Raw genomic sequence first — 14,940 nt, 5'->3', positions numbered from 1 at the left:
CACTTTCCTTCCAAAATACACCAGCAGTGCTCATCTCCTCCCCAAAGGGACATTGATCTCAGGTCACTGAGTATGGGCAGCCATTGAAAGGCATTAACAACTCTCCAAAGCCCCTTGCTGGAGAAATAATGCATGAGCCTCTTCCAAATGACATCATCAGTATTTGCAATTTAGAAAGGCACTAAATAGAGTCTTGTTGTTGTGAGGATGAGAGGGAGAAAAGTGTTTGTTCTTAGTGGTAACCAAATAAAGTCTGAATTACAACAGCAGGAATTCCTGTTTAACAGAAACAAAAAAAAGTCCACTCAGTGACGACTTACTAGCTTTTTCTGGTGCTTTCAACTGCATCTCACTGTTTTAATAGGGATGAAGAAACACAGTAATGTTTCTGAGGTCAGGCATGACCTTTTGCACTTATGCAGTCTTCCATGGATGCAAGTAGGCCCCTGGTCAAGTTCAGACATTTTAAGGGACATAAACTGAAGGAAAAACATTTTTTTAGTGGATGGTGACTTAAATTTTGCATTCTCCTTCTAATGAAGATGTTTCCAAGGTCTACCACAAACTTTAATGCTATATTAATTCACTGATGAAATTAGCTGCCCCACTACAGATTGGTTGACTTGAATTTACTTAGTTATTTTAAAAATACACCATCAAAAATAGACCTACAAATTGCATTTCCATCTTGGATTTGAATGACTAATGGTGAAATATGATGTCTGAAAACACAAAACATTAATAAATTGAAGTTTCCTCATGTAGCATGTTCTTGAATGACAAAATGCCACTTTTCTAGTCATTTTTCCATGAGGTGTTTACATTTACTCCCACTAATTCTTGTATACAGGCATTCTATATTGGCTTATGTAGCTCCAGCTCAGCACTGTGTGAGTCTTATACGTGGCTTATCATCTGCAACCAAAGCATTAATCATAAATGATTAAAACGAGGGGAAAAAACCCTCAATACATAATATTACCAAACATGACTGAACTTCATTGGTTATTATGTTTTGCATCCTACTCGCAGTTAAATGCGCTTCTGTCACATACTAATATTACCATTTTAATTTAAAACTCCTCACTGGAAAAAAAAGAGTTATTTTGACAATGCTGTTGTTTACAGCTTACATAATGTTTGGGGGAGAGTAAAGAGCTCTTTAAACCCAGAGCTTCATTTTAACTTGACAGAGGCCTGTCACCAAATATCTGGATTGTGCTTTCAGTGGTTGCACAGGGCTGTGGGTGCTGCTATGTAGGAGTGACAACAAAAGAAAAGACCACATTTGCTTCTTTCTGCCTCAAAAATGTTTAAACAGATAAATCTCCCTGCTGTTTGGTGGAGGGGAGTTCAAACTCTGTTTTAAAAAAGGAACAAGATCAGAGCAAGTTTTCTTCTACTTTCACATCATCCTTGCTAAGATTAGCTCCCATTTCTCAAATGATGAATTTCTCAGTTTTTGGAATGAGCCTCTTCACAGGCAGGTAATGTGGTGACTCATAATGATCTAGATGAGACCTTGGACCCATTAGTCTGAGATGTGTGAATAACCAGAGGCTAGAGTCCTTGTGGAGGTGGACAGCTCTGTCTCAATATAAGTCTGGAAAAAAAAGAAAGAGATGGAGAGATATTCACTAACAGCTTAACCCCACCATGTGAAACTAATGGAGGATGGACCTTGGCCTCCAGGGGAACCTGGGTTATTAGTCTACACTGTAAAAAGAAGTTGATTTCACTTAAAAAAAAATCTAGGATACAAATTGCCTTGAAAAATGTAAGTAAATATGACTTTTAGTCTGAAATTATGTTTAAATCTAATTGTTACGTTAACGTAAAATTTAGCCATATGTACTTAATTTTGTGAAGTTGTTGCAACTAATGATAACGTTGAATTAAATCAATCTTTCTAAGTTTTAGCAACAGGGACATTTATTGTGCTATATGTCTCTACTGTGCTGGTTGGAAACTAGTCAATCATATTTTTAAACATGTTAACAAAAGAGAAATTACAAATCTCCTAACATCATCACTGGCACAATCGTTGAGTCTGACTAACTTGGTTAACAAGAGATTCTAACTCTCAGAAAGAACAGGGTAATTTACTTGTCATTTTTAAGTTGCGAAAATTTCACAGAAGTAAATATAGCAAAATTTTAAGTAAACTTGACATTTAGATATAGAGTAAACAGTAACGTTAACGCGTTTCTGGCTATGCGATTAAGGACTGTAATTAATGCATTAATTTTTTACTTGTGTTAATTGCCAGATGACTTTCCTGTTTTAAGAGGCTGTACCGGGCTGAGTTGTAAAGCTACAGTGATGATACTGATGCCATGCTAGCTTCTCAGCAAGGGGTCAGAATAATGCTCCAAATTTAGGCAAAATATTCGTGACGGAAAAATGGCATGGCCATTTAACAGGGGTCCTTTGACCTCTGACCTCAATATATCTGAATGAAAATAGGTTCTGTGGGTACCCATGAGATTCCCCTTTACCAACATGCCCAATTTATGCTACTCCAATGCAGTTTTTTTGCTGTCATCTGATTCCTAATCAAAACAATCTTTTAAGAATTGCTTAACCATGTCAATAGGGACTTCAAAACTGTTTTGTGATGCAAAATAATGTAATTATTAATTATTAACATGCAATAGGTGGCGCCCATTAGCTCACCTAGTTGGCGCCCCATGTAAAAAGACTACGTCCTTGCTGCAGCTGCCATGAGTTTGATTCCCCCCTTACTAAGCTGTGCTGTCCAGTAAAGACCAAAAAAGCCCGAAAAAAAATCTTTAAACAAAAGAAAACATGCAATTGAAAACATTAAAAAATGTGATTAATTGCGATCAACTACAGAAATTCTGCGATTAATCCCGATTTAAAAAAATTCATCGTTTGACAGCCTCAATTATAATCGGCATATTTACTTTCCTTCTTCAAGTTTATCAGCTGGTTAAGATTTTACAGTGTAGAAAAAGTCTAACTCCAGAGAAGGAAGGAAACTTTTTTTTGTCACAACACCTGTCCTAAACACTTTGGCTCCCTGTTTGCAGCTCTGAGCTTTGTGATTGCAACACACAGAGCTTTGGGCAGCTGGTTCCATCCATTAGCCCTCTTATGAATCTGGTGCTTTAGTTGGATGGTGATGATGCTCCTGGAAGCCTCTGGCTGGATGTTGTATGGCTCTCTGAGGCAGAGTCAGTCCAGATGCTCTGCCCTGCTGCCGCTCTTGGTTCCCCTCCAGCGATATTTGCCTTCCCAGGCCCGAGCTGTTGGACTCAATGGAGCTCGCCATGCTGCTCGGGCACCGTGAGGAGCTGCGCGATGCCCGCTGCCTGAAGTTCTGAGAGATAGATCGATGGAGGTTCCTCATGGAGGAGCTGGCTGCCATAGTGACCACCCATGGGTGACGGATGGCTTGGTCAGCGGTCAGGCGGGTGGCCGGGTCCAACGGCAGCAGGCGCTGGATGAAGTCCTTGGCCAGGTTCGACACTGAAGGCCAAGGCTGCGGAATAGAAGAAGCAGATTGCCGTCAGTACGTCTATAAAAACACTCACCCCAGAAGAAGTCAATTCAGCCCACACACATAGACACTCTGGAACCCACAGCGCTCTCAAAGCGTGGCTGGGTATCGAGACATGGCGCCTGCACACATTCAAAGCCTCTTCATAGCGGGATGAAAGATTTCATTCAAACAAAGAAATAAAACTATGATCCCTGTGCTCTGCAGACCTAACAAGCAGAACTAAACTCAAAGGAAAGCTAAATGTCACTGGGCAAAGGGAAGCAGCAGTCTTGGCTGAATGGATACGTAGGACAGCCTCACCGTATGTGTGGGATTTGGGCGCATGTTTATTCTAAGCCTGCATTAGCTTCCTCAATAAAGGCGCCACAGATGAGCCTCACTGGGATCTTTTGCTCTTTGTTAATTCAAACAGCAAATCATTCCCCTTGTCATGACCCAAGCTGACATTCAAGAATGCTTTGAAATCTGCCATGCCATCTCTGCAGTCGGAGAGAGAAGGCATCAGAATCATTATCATTATTCAGAATCATTAAATTATTCATGCCGACTTTGGTTCTTTGTCATGAAGACAACATTGTGGAAGCCTGCCTCGGGAAATTGATGACCTTTGTGCTTCCGTCTTATTTTATATAAAATATTACTGATGCAGACATCGAATTAGATTGATGTGGCATCAGATTAAAAAGAGGCAGACGAACACTGCTTATGGAGATCGCACCACAACACAATAACCTTTATCAGTGTCAAAAAGCATGAATGCCTTTTCTCTCCCTGATGTTTAGTTGGGACTGTCTGAATGAAGTCAGCTAATGACAATTCAAAGGTTGCCTCTTTAAAGGGGACCTTTCATGCTTTTCTGTATTTTTCATCTTATATATATATATGACTATATAGAATCTATATATATATCTAATATATTAGAATCTGGCTCAACATCCACTTTGTTAACGCCTTTCACAGACATTTACACCTGTGTGACCTCAGAAATTTTTGTTTGTTTTCTTTTGAAACCATGGAGAAAAAAGGCAAGGAGCAGCTTGGCAAGGAATGTCCTGCAAAAAATAAATAAATAATAATAAAAAAAAAAATTGACATGAAAATTAGCTGCATGGACACTTTTACACTTCAAACACTATCACTACACTATCAAAAAATAAGGAAAAATGTCCAGAAAACTATATTCATAATTCTTATAAAAATGAAGCCAATTTGCTCAGGTCTCAAAGAGTAAGGGGTGTTCATATTAAACATGGACAAAGTTTCAAATATTAAGGTAAATATATGTAAAAGTGAGCAAAAATGTCAGGTCTCCTACAGTTCTGAACAGTGTGATTCCAGCAGTTTGTTATACTCTGGCTGCAGTAGTAGTCGATTGGAAAAAATGACGGCTAGTGAGGCGGCTGCAATAAAAATAAAGCTGCTAATGTTCTGAACATCCATCTCCATGCTTCTTGGAATAATATCACAAGAAGACGCTAATCTGTAATGGAAACCTGCCTAATGCTGCAGAGACACCAAGATGTGGAAGGCCCAGAAACTTTTTCGGGAGGGGGGCTAAAAGAGACAGATACTAAACAGAGCTTTCTCAGACAGAGGATGAATACACACAGTCAATATGAGGAAAATTAAGTGTCTCTGAGAGTTAAAGCATGTAAACATGTTTTAGTCGAGACCTTAAATACAAGTATGAACCTGAAAATAAGCATAATAGGTTTTAACCACACAGTAATACTCTCTTGTATCTAACATGCAAAAATATCCACCAATAAGTAGTAATATTCTCCACTGTGCCTGGCTGGGGAGAATAAAAACTAAATACAGTAAAATCTGTGTGTGCAAAATTCTCTCATTCTTCGCTCAACCTCGCACCGACTAAATCTCACTCTTTAGGGAGGTCTCGCTCTCCATTTTAATCCCGAAATGCATTTCTCTCTCCCTTTTTTGTCTCTCGCCGAGTAATGACAATTAATCAAGCATGAAATTGACAATCGCGAGACTGTTGCCGGTGAGAGGAATTCAAAGAAGCAGGGACTCGCTTATTCTCACAGTGCACTGACTGGAGAGGAGTGTGTGTGCAAGCACAGCTAGGTGCAGAGCCGCCCCGCTGAACGAGTCATAAAACTGCCTCTCACTCAAACTTTCTTCTCATTGTGTTGTTATTTCACACCTGAGAGGCAGGCAGAGTGACACTCAGTTTCCCTGGGAAGGAGAGAAAGTGTTTGATTGGGCTCCCACGACTAACAAGTGTGATTTTCCCCCTCATCTAGTGCTGTTGGTGATTCGGTGAGGCTCCTTATTACCGTGCCATGAAATACACATTTGATGGTTGCCATGGCCAGCAGATGCCTTTTGTTCTTGCTCTGAAACGACGGAGACACATGAGGCTGCAAGGAGGAGATGGTGAAGCCTTTACAAGGCAGAAAGGATGTGGGGGGAAAAAAGTCTATGAAGTTGTAGCAAAAGTTTGCCTCCCAACCACTATCAACGTGGCACACCTAAAGAAGAAGAAGAGACATAACTGTGTTGTTTTCCTGGAACGAAGCCACCTGCAGGAAGTTTATCTCTCCCCCTTATTTCGAACATTTTTCACGTCAAAATACACAAAGGCTTTATTGTGTTTGGAAGAGGGGGCGAGAGCCGCTGTTATACATCACTGTTGAGCAGACAGAGCTAGCCGAAGAGGAGGGAGAGACAAGCGGGGTGCAGATGTGGCATAAGCAGTGGAGAAACCTACGGGGCTTGGCAACATCTTGTTAGAGCGAATGAGGAGCTGACTGTGTTCGCGCCGCGCTACATCTTTACCCGACAAAGCTGTGATTGCAACAAATGAAAAAGTGCTTGAAGGTTGGATTAATGTGATCACGAGGATAATGCGCTTTTGAGTAATGAACTATGAGGCGCGAGAGTCCCCGCCTCACTCTGATTCGCCTGGCAGCATTTCCTGAGAAATTAAGCCAAGTTTAAATGTACCACGTCATAATGAGTCCATATGGGAGAAGGTGGCTGATTCAGGTGAGAGTTGCAGCTTAAACTGCAGTAATCAAAATATCAATACCCGGATGCAGGAGAGATTGGGTTGTCATGTATAATACACTGTGGCTAAGTGGAGAATGGGTTTGTTCACATGGAGCTCACTAGGGGGCAGAGTGGACTAACCATGTTGACCTGCTGCTGCTGCTGCTGCTGAGACATGCAGATGTTTGGGCTGGGCCAGGAAAATGTGTCTTCAGCAGCAGAATGCAGAGGAGGTAACCAGGCGGCTGTCTGGCCTGAACTAATGCACCGATTTGTGCTTTACATACTAAAGACTGCCATGACATGCACACACACACACACACACACCTATGCACACACACAGACATGCACGGAAATCCACTTATACACTTGCACACATCAGATGAGATGTCCCTGATTTGGTGCGAGGGAAACGTTCCGTCCTACGTGCAGTGAGTGGATTGAGTGATAAGGTGCGAAAAGCCCCTGAGGCTGCACCCGCTCTTCCTCTGCCCTGCTTGTCCTCTGTCCTCTCCTTTCTCTTCCCTCCCATCTCCTCCACAATGCCATCCATCTCCCTAACACCCCCAACCCCATTCCCTCCCCCCACTGTTGAGTAAACACATCGGTGTCAGTCTGCACTACAGGTCTTCAGGCCAGGGGCTGGCTCACCAGCGGTGGTGTGGGGTTGGTGGCGAATGTATGCATAGTGTGTGTGTTTTTTTGTTTGTGTGTTGGCAGTACACTGGGGGTATGGGTGGGGGGGGTGCTGGGGAGACAGAGGGACCTGTTCGTAGACAGGTGCCGGGGGCCGTTTGCATTTCTTAGTGAGTCTCACCTCCATCTTACAGCCAAAACCCCCAGCCCACCCACACACACTCTCTCTCTCACTCACAGCCACACACAGTATCCTGTACTTGTGTGTTTGTGAGGACACTTAGTTACATCATGCTTTCCCTGGCCCTCTTACCCCAACACTTAACAATCTGATGCATTTTACATTCATTCAGGTTCTGTCCTGCCAAGGTCTCAAGTGACGCCGACCGTCCATGTATAATACCGATGCAGCAGGTACTTATAACACAGCAACTGGTTCTGTCCGGCTGCAAGAATGCAGGACAGTGGCATATTATGCAGACATGAAAGGTGGCTTTCAGCATCAAGATCGTACACTGAAAGCACTGCAAAGCGACACTATTTGACCACTTCAGAATGAGAACGGGCTGAACCACCACTCACCCGAATTCCAAACTGAACCTTAAAACTAAGTCTCAATCCTCTTTCAAGAAGTGAGGACCAGCCATAATTTCCTCACTTTCCAAAAACTTCCTCACTTTGTTGGCTAAAAACGTGTCGTAGTCCCCACTATGTAGCAAGTAAAAGTACACACACACACACACACACACACACACACACACACACACGCACACACACAATTACTGCTTTTCCCTATTCTGCTTCACTAAACACAAGGTTACTTATACTTTTGGAAGAATGTTTGTAATTGCAACCCTTGAGTATTAATTTGCATAGCAGAGGAGAAGAGTAATTTTTAAGAATCTTTATACGTCCATCTGGAAAAATAATACCTGAAATGAATCTCTTTTTATTACACTGACAATATTCTGCAATCTGCAGTTGATGAATAACTAATGTATTACATAACTGTGCATCCTGTCACCCTAGAGAGTCTTAAATATTGTTATATAGCAATTTGTTGACTCATATTTGACTTCGAATGAATAACTCATTCATGTCAATAACAAAACATATTTTGAGGGGGATTGTTAAAGGCAGATTGATATGTGACCTAATTAAATAGAGAGGAATACAACAACAGTTTTGCATTTGTTTAAAATGCAAATTACAATAAATATCTGGGTTTTAGTTTTCATTTTGATATACCAAATGGTTTTTTATTTCCTTTTCTGAGCTATTATACTTCAAATATACTTGTTGTGCACTACGCAAAAATATTCTGGGTTTGAGCTGAGCCGACGGTTGGGCCTTTTAGCAACAGTTTGCATGTTTTCCACGATTTCTTTTCACAATCCAAGAGGTTACAGGTCAGAGGTTTGTTCCAAGAAGCAGTTTTACTGAGTAGTGGAATAACTTTTCTGAATAAAACACAGGTTCTGTTCCCGATTCCTGTTTTACTCATGTTACATCCACATTTTTTTTTTTAATTTTAGCACAGTGTATATAAAATGGTAACTATTTCCATACACAGAAGCACATTAAAAAACATTTCAGAAATAATTTCCAGCCATACTACTGCACATTTCATGGCCATTCACATATACTAGGCATGCAAGTGCCAGTGTAAACAGGAAACAGACTGTCAGACTGTTGGTTGCTTCATAAAAAACTATGAAGATAGAACAGCAACTGTGCACAGAAGCAAATGTAGGTGTCTGCATCATCATTTTAATCATTTTCTGACATTCAGACTAACACAAAACCCAGAAGTTTTTGAACTAAAACAAGGTCAGCAGTGTTCTCAAAAGTCTCTGTTTAAGGGGTTTAGAAATGCTGGAGTATTGTGGATGATAGGCACAAACGTAGCAATAGTTCTGTGTTTTAAAACAAAAAAGTCTTTCTGTCAATGTAGCCTCAAAAAAGAAAAGGCTTTCCTTTGCATTAAAAAAAAAATCCACGTTCTTATGATAACATTGTGTGAATGATCCTGGTGTACACGGTTCCGCAAAAACAACCAGACAGCTGTAGTATGCATGCCAGGCCAGAAGTTGGCGGTGTAACTTTGTAATGACACACCATGGAGGAACACCAGTGCGGCCATGACATCAACATTCTCACAGGATCTGCGCATAGCCAACAAAAGTTTCATGCAAGACCATTGCCGTGTATCCAGATAATATACGTCTTCGAGCAAAGTTGAGGTGAAATTCAAACTCTTAATTTTTTTGTGATTGTGGACAGTCCTGTTATGGCAACTTTTTCAAAAGTTATTCTAAAGGTTCTCTTGGCACTCTGTTTGCAATTTCTTCTGTAATCCGACAATCTATATTCAGGTCTGAGGACCTTTATCACTGTCGAGCACAGGTGAAAGTAATCACATGAATGATGGCTGAATTCCAGTTCGCTGCCTTGGTTTCAGGGTCCTGGTAGTGTGCACGCTGGCTCATTGTCATCACTTACTGGGACACTTGAATGGAGCAGATCCTTTGTTAATGTTAGTAGTTGCACTTATGCTTTTCTTACTATGACAAGTTAACATGTCTGCTGTGAAAATGTTTGAAATATTAACACTAATAACTAACACTAATTACACTGACAAGTAATACCTTTAGTCAAAAAGGCACCATTCATGTGCATCATGCAGGTCTCTGTGTCACTATATTCAACTGGCGGACAGCTCATGTCAAATGAAACTCTTCAAGTCGAGTTTAATATGTGAAGGGAATTGCTCGGGCTGTTGAAACTGTTCACCCAAAGGAGAAGCACCCTTCTGTATGACACGGAGAACCTGTGCAGTGACAGAGTTCCACATTTTTGTGGCTACTTGTGAACCTTCATCAGCATTATTATCACAGTGTGCATATGTGGTGTCAATCAGAGAGGGTGGAAACTCGCATATGATGGAGAATAAGTTTCCTGTCAACATGGAAATGTGATTGATGGCTTATACGTCAAGCCCTGGACCGCTACTCATCCATGTATGATGTCTTCATATTGTCATCATGTGAGTTTGATGTCTTTACTGCGTCTCGGTGGGATGTGAGATGTTAAACGTGAGGTCCTTGAAAATGTGGGTTACTGCGCCAGTGTGGCCTACATATGAGCTGTGTCGAAAGCCACCATGAGAAACGTGAAATAAGCCCGAGCATACGTCTAGAAGGATTTTGCACTATTGTTCAGTTGGTGGTCAGTGCAGCGGTAAACACAGGGATAATAGTCCAGGGCCTATGTAAGGGAGCCTCTTGTATGCCAGACTAAAATGTCAGACTGCATCCCTGAGAATCGGGCCAGGCTTAAAGCCCAGTGAATAATCCAGCCTTGGGTGTAATCAGCGTGAAAGAACAAGCTCGAACTCACCACCGAGCTCGACAGAATAGGCTGTTAAAAATACCCACTTCAGTTGTATGACAGAGGAAAGAGAGGGAGAAAAAAAACATGCAGGGCCGCCTTTTCCCCATTTCGAGGCATCCTCAAAGAACGAAACCGAGCCGAAACTCGAGACACCACAACAAACTTTCACATATCCATTCTTATGCTTTACAAGGCTGCAGAGGGAGGGATGAAAACGAGGAAAAATTCAACTTGTTCCCACACCTGCACTGCTACAGTTGAAAATGCTCTTCTTACACTAGGAAAGGATGGAGTAATATAGCTATTTCTGGAAGTTCTAATAGCATAATGATTAAGGTGTGAATCACTGTTGTGCAGCGAGTAGATGGAACAGCCATATGGGAAGGAATATGTTGCTAAGGTTGGGTAATTTTAAAGCATGTGCATCATGCACAACAAACCAGATTGATTTGTGGGGAAAAGGGCGGATGTCAAATGGAAATGGCAGATGGATGATTTTCTCAAACTCTTTCTTTTTTTTGAGGCAGAGATAAACTTCAAGCAGACATAGTCTTTATAATTATGTTAAACTCAGCTGGCAAAATAATTACACCTGGCCAAAAAAAAAAAAAAAAAATCATCTTTTCTAGTTTAAATGTCTTGCTGAGCTCTCACAAAATTCACAACTAAAAAAGTTTCCTTTTTGACTGCATGACTGCACAGAGGTGGGAATGATATGTAAGACTGTCAAAACATTGTCAGGATTGCATCACTAGAAGCAGAGGTCAAGTCTACATTATGTGAAAGAATGTGGAAGTATTATGAGAATGACAACTTCTACCTTTTCTATGAGAGAATATCCCTGAAAAACAACTTGGACAGTATGTACTCTGAACTTATTTTTACTCTAGTACAGTTCTTCTCCTTCTTCTTCTTCAAAAAACACTCTATAAGGACAACTAAGGGCTGGCACTTGAAGAAAAATGTACTTGGTGTTACAGATAAAAACAGACTTACTGCTATTTAGGTTACACACACATTTATATGGACATAAATTTGAAAATTTGTCAATAACTTTTTAAGAGCCCATAATAATAATAATAATAATAATAATAATAATAATAATAATAATAATAAAGTAAATAAATAAATTGTGCAGTGAAAAGCCCAGTAAACTTACATCTCCATGGAAGCTGTATTTTCCTCTCACAATGGATCTGTAGAGCCGAGTGCGACTGTCGTCCTCAAACGGCATGGATCCGCTCAGCACTATGTAGGTGATGACCCCCAGGGCCCACATGTCCACCGCACAGGAATATGATCTCCTCAGCAACACCTCAGGGGCCATGTACTCAGGAGTTCCACAGGTGGTTCTCAGGAACCAAGTCCTGTCTGTTCCGGTTTGATCTCCACTGTCACTTCTGCAGCTGCCAAAAGTGGCCAGTCCAAAATCAGTCAGGAGCAGCCTAGAGTCGGCCCCTGGGTGGTAATACAGAAAATTCTCAGGCTTCAAGTCTCTGTGGATGATACCCAGGTTGTGAAGGTAAGCCACCCCAGCCAGCACCATGCGGAGAGCCTGGGTAGCGTCCCTCTCTGTGAAGTGGCCCCTGCTGACAACTCGGTCCAACAGCTCCCCACCTGTGGCAAGTTCCAGCACCATGTAAACCCGCTGTGGGAACTGAAACACCTCGATCATCTGAATCACATTACAGTGGCTCACCCGCTGCAGCACCGCCAGCTCCGAGGTGCACACCTCACGCCCCTCTGGGGCCTCCACCTCCATCATTTTAATGGCGAAGGGCTGGCGAGTCGCCTTGTGCTCCACACGCACGACGCGGCTGAAGCTTCCTCGACCGATCAGAGCTTTGATGTCGTATCTGACAGGGCAGGAGGGGAGAGATGACTCATTACAACATAACTATCTCATGATACACTGTTGCAGAGCACTCAGTGTCTCTCACTGCAGCTGCAGCAGTGATGTATGGGGAAATATCTGCATGTTGTACAGCCCACTGCAGCCAATCCAGGCAAATCCATACAATGATTTAGATAACCAACAGGGCAATATATAATCTGTGACTAATCAGACATAGAGGGAGACATGCGCTTCCTTTAAAGACATCACTTTCCTTGCTTTAATTGTTTCCCTGCTCCAATCTGACAAGTACAGGAAGCCGGTCTTCAGGTATTTCAAGGCCCGGGCCTCTCAAATAAATGTCGACTGTTACTGATAATAAATTGTATCTCATGAAGGCTGTTGGTGGCAGGCTGAGTGAGAAAGCTGATGACATTAACTGTCTTCTATCCGCGCTGTGAATGTTCTTAATAAGTCATGTCACATTGTGTTGTGTTGCACAAATCTGCTTTTGAATAAATGTTAAAAACTGGCTGCTGACAGTGTTGGGATAACATCAGTTTTAGATGTCTATTTTAATTTATCTTATACATTAAGTTAATATTGATACATTAAGTTTTTTTTAGAGATTCTGCTGTGATAAATGGTGTATTTTGGTGATTATGATTTTGGCAGGCTCACAGATTTGAAACAAATGTTTTCTTTAAAAATCATCAAAACATTTCAAAAGAAAAAAAAAAGTACCATTATTTTAAAGAAAAAACAAGTCACCAGAACTTATTAAAAAGAAACATGCCTTTAAAACCTGCGGCCCACAGGTTTGGAAGGCATGTTTCCCCCTTTTTGCACTAGCCCCTCCTCTCTTATAAATGATGAACCGTCCCTAATAATGATAATAAAAAGCCCCAGATCTAATAATCTGTCCATACTTGTTCTTGACGAAATGTACTCAGTTTGATTCTGTCACTTTTAACAAAAATACATACTTATTTTTCCAACTCTAGTTTTCATGATAGGATATTGTAAAATATTCTGTTTCTGCTCAGTAACAATTACCAACAACTACTACTTTTGTTAACATCTCAATTCATAATTAAAGCTTTTCAGGGTAAATAAGGTGCCACGAGGAGGATCCCTTTCGAGGGGCTGAGCCCCCTCAAATCTTCGAAACACCCCTGTTATAAATATGGTTTTGAAAACCTTACTGTTAATATTTACCTTGCAGTCACACGTGGATCAAACTTGTCCTTGTACTTGGCTACTTTGTCCAAGTGTTGTCCATCTCTGAGTATCTGCTGGTGGCTGTTTGATGCTGGTTTACAATTCTTGATGCTGGTGGAAAACCAAAGACGTCTTTGCTTCTTCGTACACTTCTTCTTTGGCTCATCATCATCACGTGCTTTACTAAATGCCACAAGCGATTGCACCACACTTACATAGCCCTTCTTGGATGCCTCGGGCAGCACCTTACTGTTCCCACAGCCCATCACTCACATGCAACAAGCCATCAGACAGAGGGAGCAAAAAATGTTTCCTACATCTGCTGGAACAATGAACACAAGCCCACACTGCAGCAGCTGAGTATGCTGAGTATTTAGGTATGCTTTCATCCAGGTGCTTCTTGAGGTGTGCAATTAGCAAACTCCACCTACCCAACAGCTTGGAGGCTGGCAGGTGTGTGAATGCATCCTCCCACTCACTTATGTGATAAAAGTGTCAGGTAAACAGAGCTTACTTTGAAGCTATTGTCACTCCTCTCACAGGAGATTAACACAATGAGCAAAGCAAGAAGAAGTAAACTTTGAAAGGAAGAACCCCAACAAAATCACCAATAACTTACATTTTATAATCCCAAAATGATAGCTGTTAGATCAACTTCACTGGCAAAAAGGAAGACAGACTTTTGATATAATTAATTAGGAATTTGGGGTGCAGCATTTCTACATCCAGTTTGTTTAGAGTTACAAGTACTCAATTTTTTAGGTACTTATACTTTATTTGAACATTTCTATTCAATGCAACTTGATTTTTATTTGCTACTTTAAAACTCTGCAACTTTTGAGAGGGAAACATCTAATTTTCTGAACGCTACCACTCTCCAGCACTTCAGTATTGCACTTTCATAATCTGCCTCACAAGAGACAGATTGCTTTGTATCGACTTGCCTCCTGTTGCTGCCTCGTGGCCATGAGAATATTTTCTCAGTTGACTTATCTGGTTAAATAAAGGTTGAAAAAAGGATAAACACAAGAGAAGAAGAGAAAAGAGGAAAATCGAAGCAGTAAAGGTCATGATGTCCTTATTTTTTTATGTTTAGTTTGGGTTAAGTGCCAAAAATAGTGCCATGCCATTGTCCGACTGCTCCAAATTTCGAACACCCATTAGTCCAAAAAGTGAACCATATTTGGCCATTGCTAGAATATCATATTTCTCTGAAAATAAACACTTTCTGCAATCAGTTCCAGTTTCCCAGTGGGGTTTGAGCCACTGACACCGGGTGTGTTTCAGCAATCCATCATTGCTTTTCCAGCAGCTT

At 41.2% G+C, this 14,940-nt stretch overlaps 1 pseudogene; it reads right to left on the bottom strand.

Moving 5' to 3' along the window:
- Positions 1-3,198: 3,198 nt before the first annotated feature.
- LOC121960939 lies at positions 3,199-13,917 on the bottom strand (annotated as a pseudogene).
- Positions 13,918-14,940: the final 1,023 nt, after the last annotated feature.

Source organism: Plectropomus leopardus, chromosome 21 (genome assembly GCF_008729295.1).
Source record: "Plectropomus leopardus isolate mb chromosome 21, YSFRI_Pleo_2.0, whole genome shotgun sequence".
In the NCBI taxonomy this organism is placed as follows: domain Eukaryota; kingdom Metazoa; phylum Chordata; class Actinopteri; order Perciformes; family Serranidae; genus Plectropomus; species Plectropomus leopardus.
The sequence above is the reverse complement of the archived record's forward strand: the minus strand, read 5'-3'. Positions and strand labels throughout refer to the sequence as shown.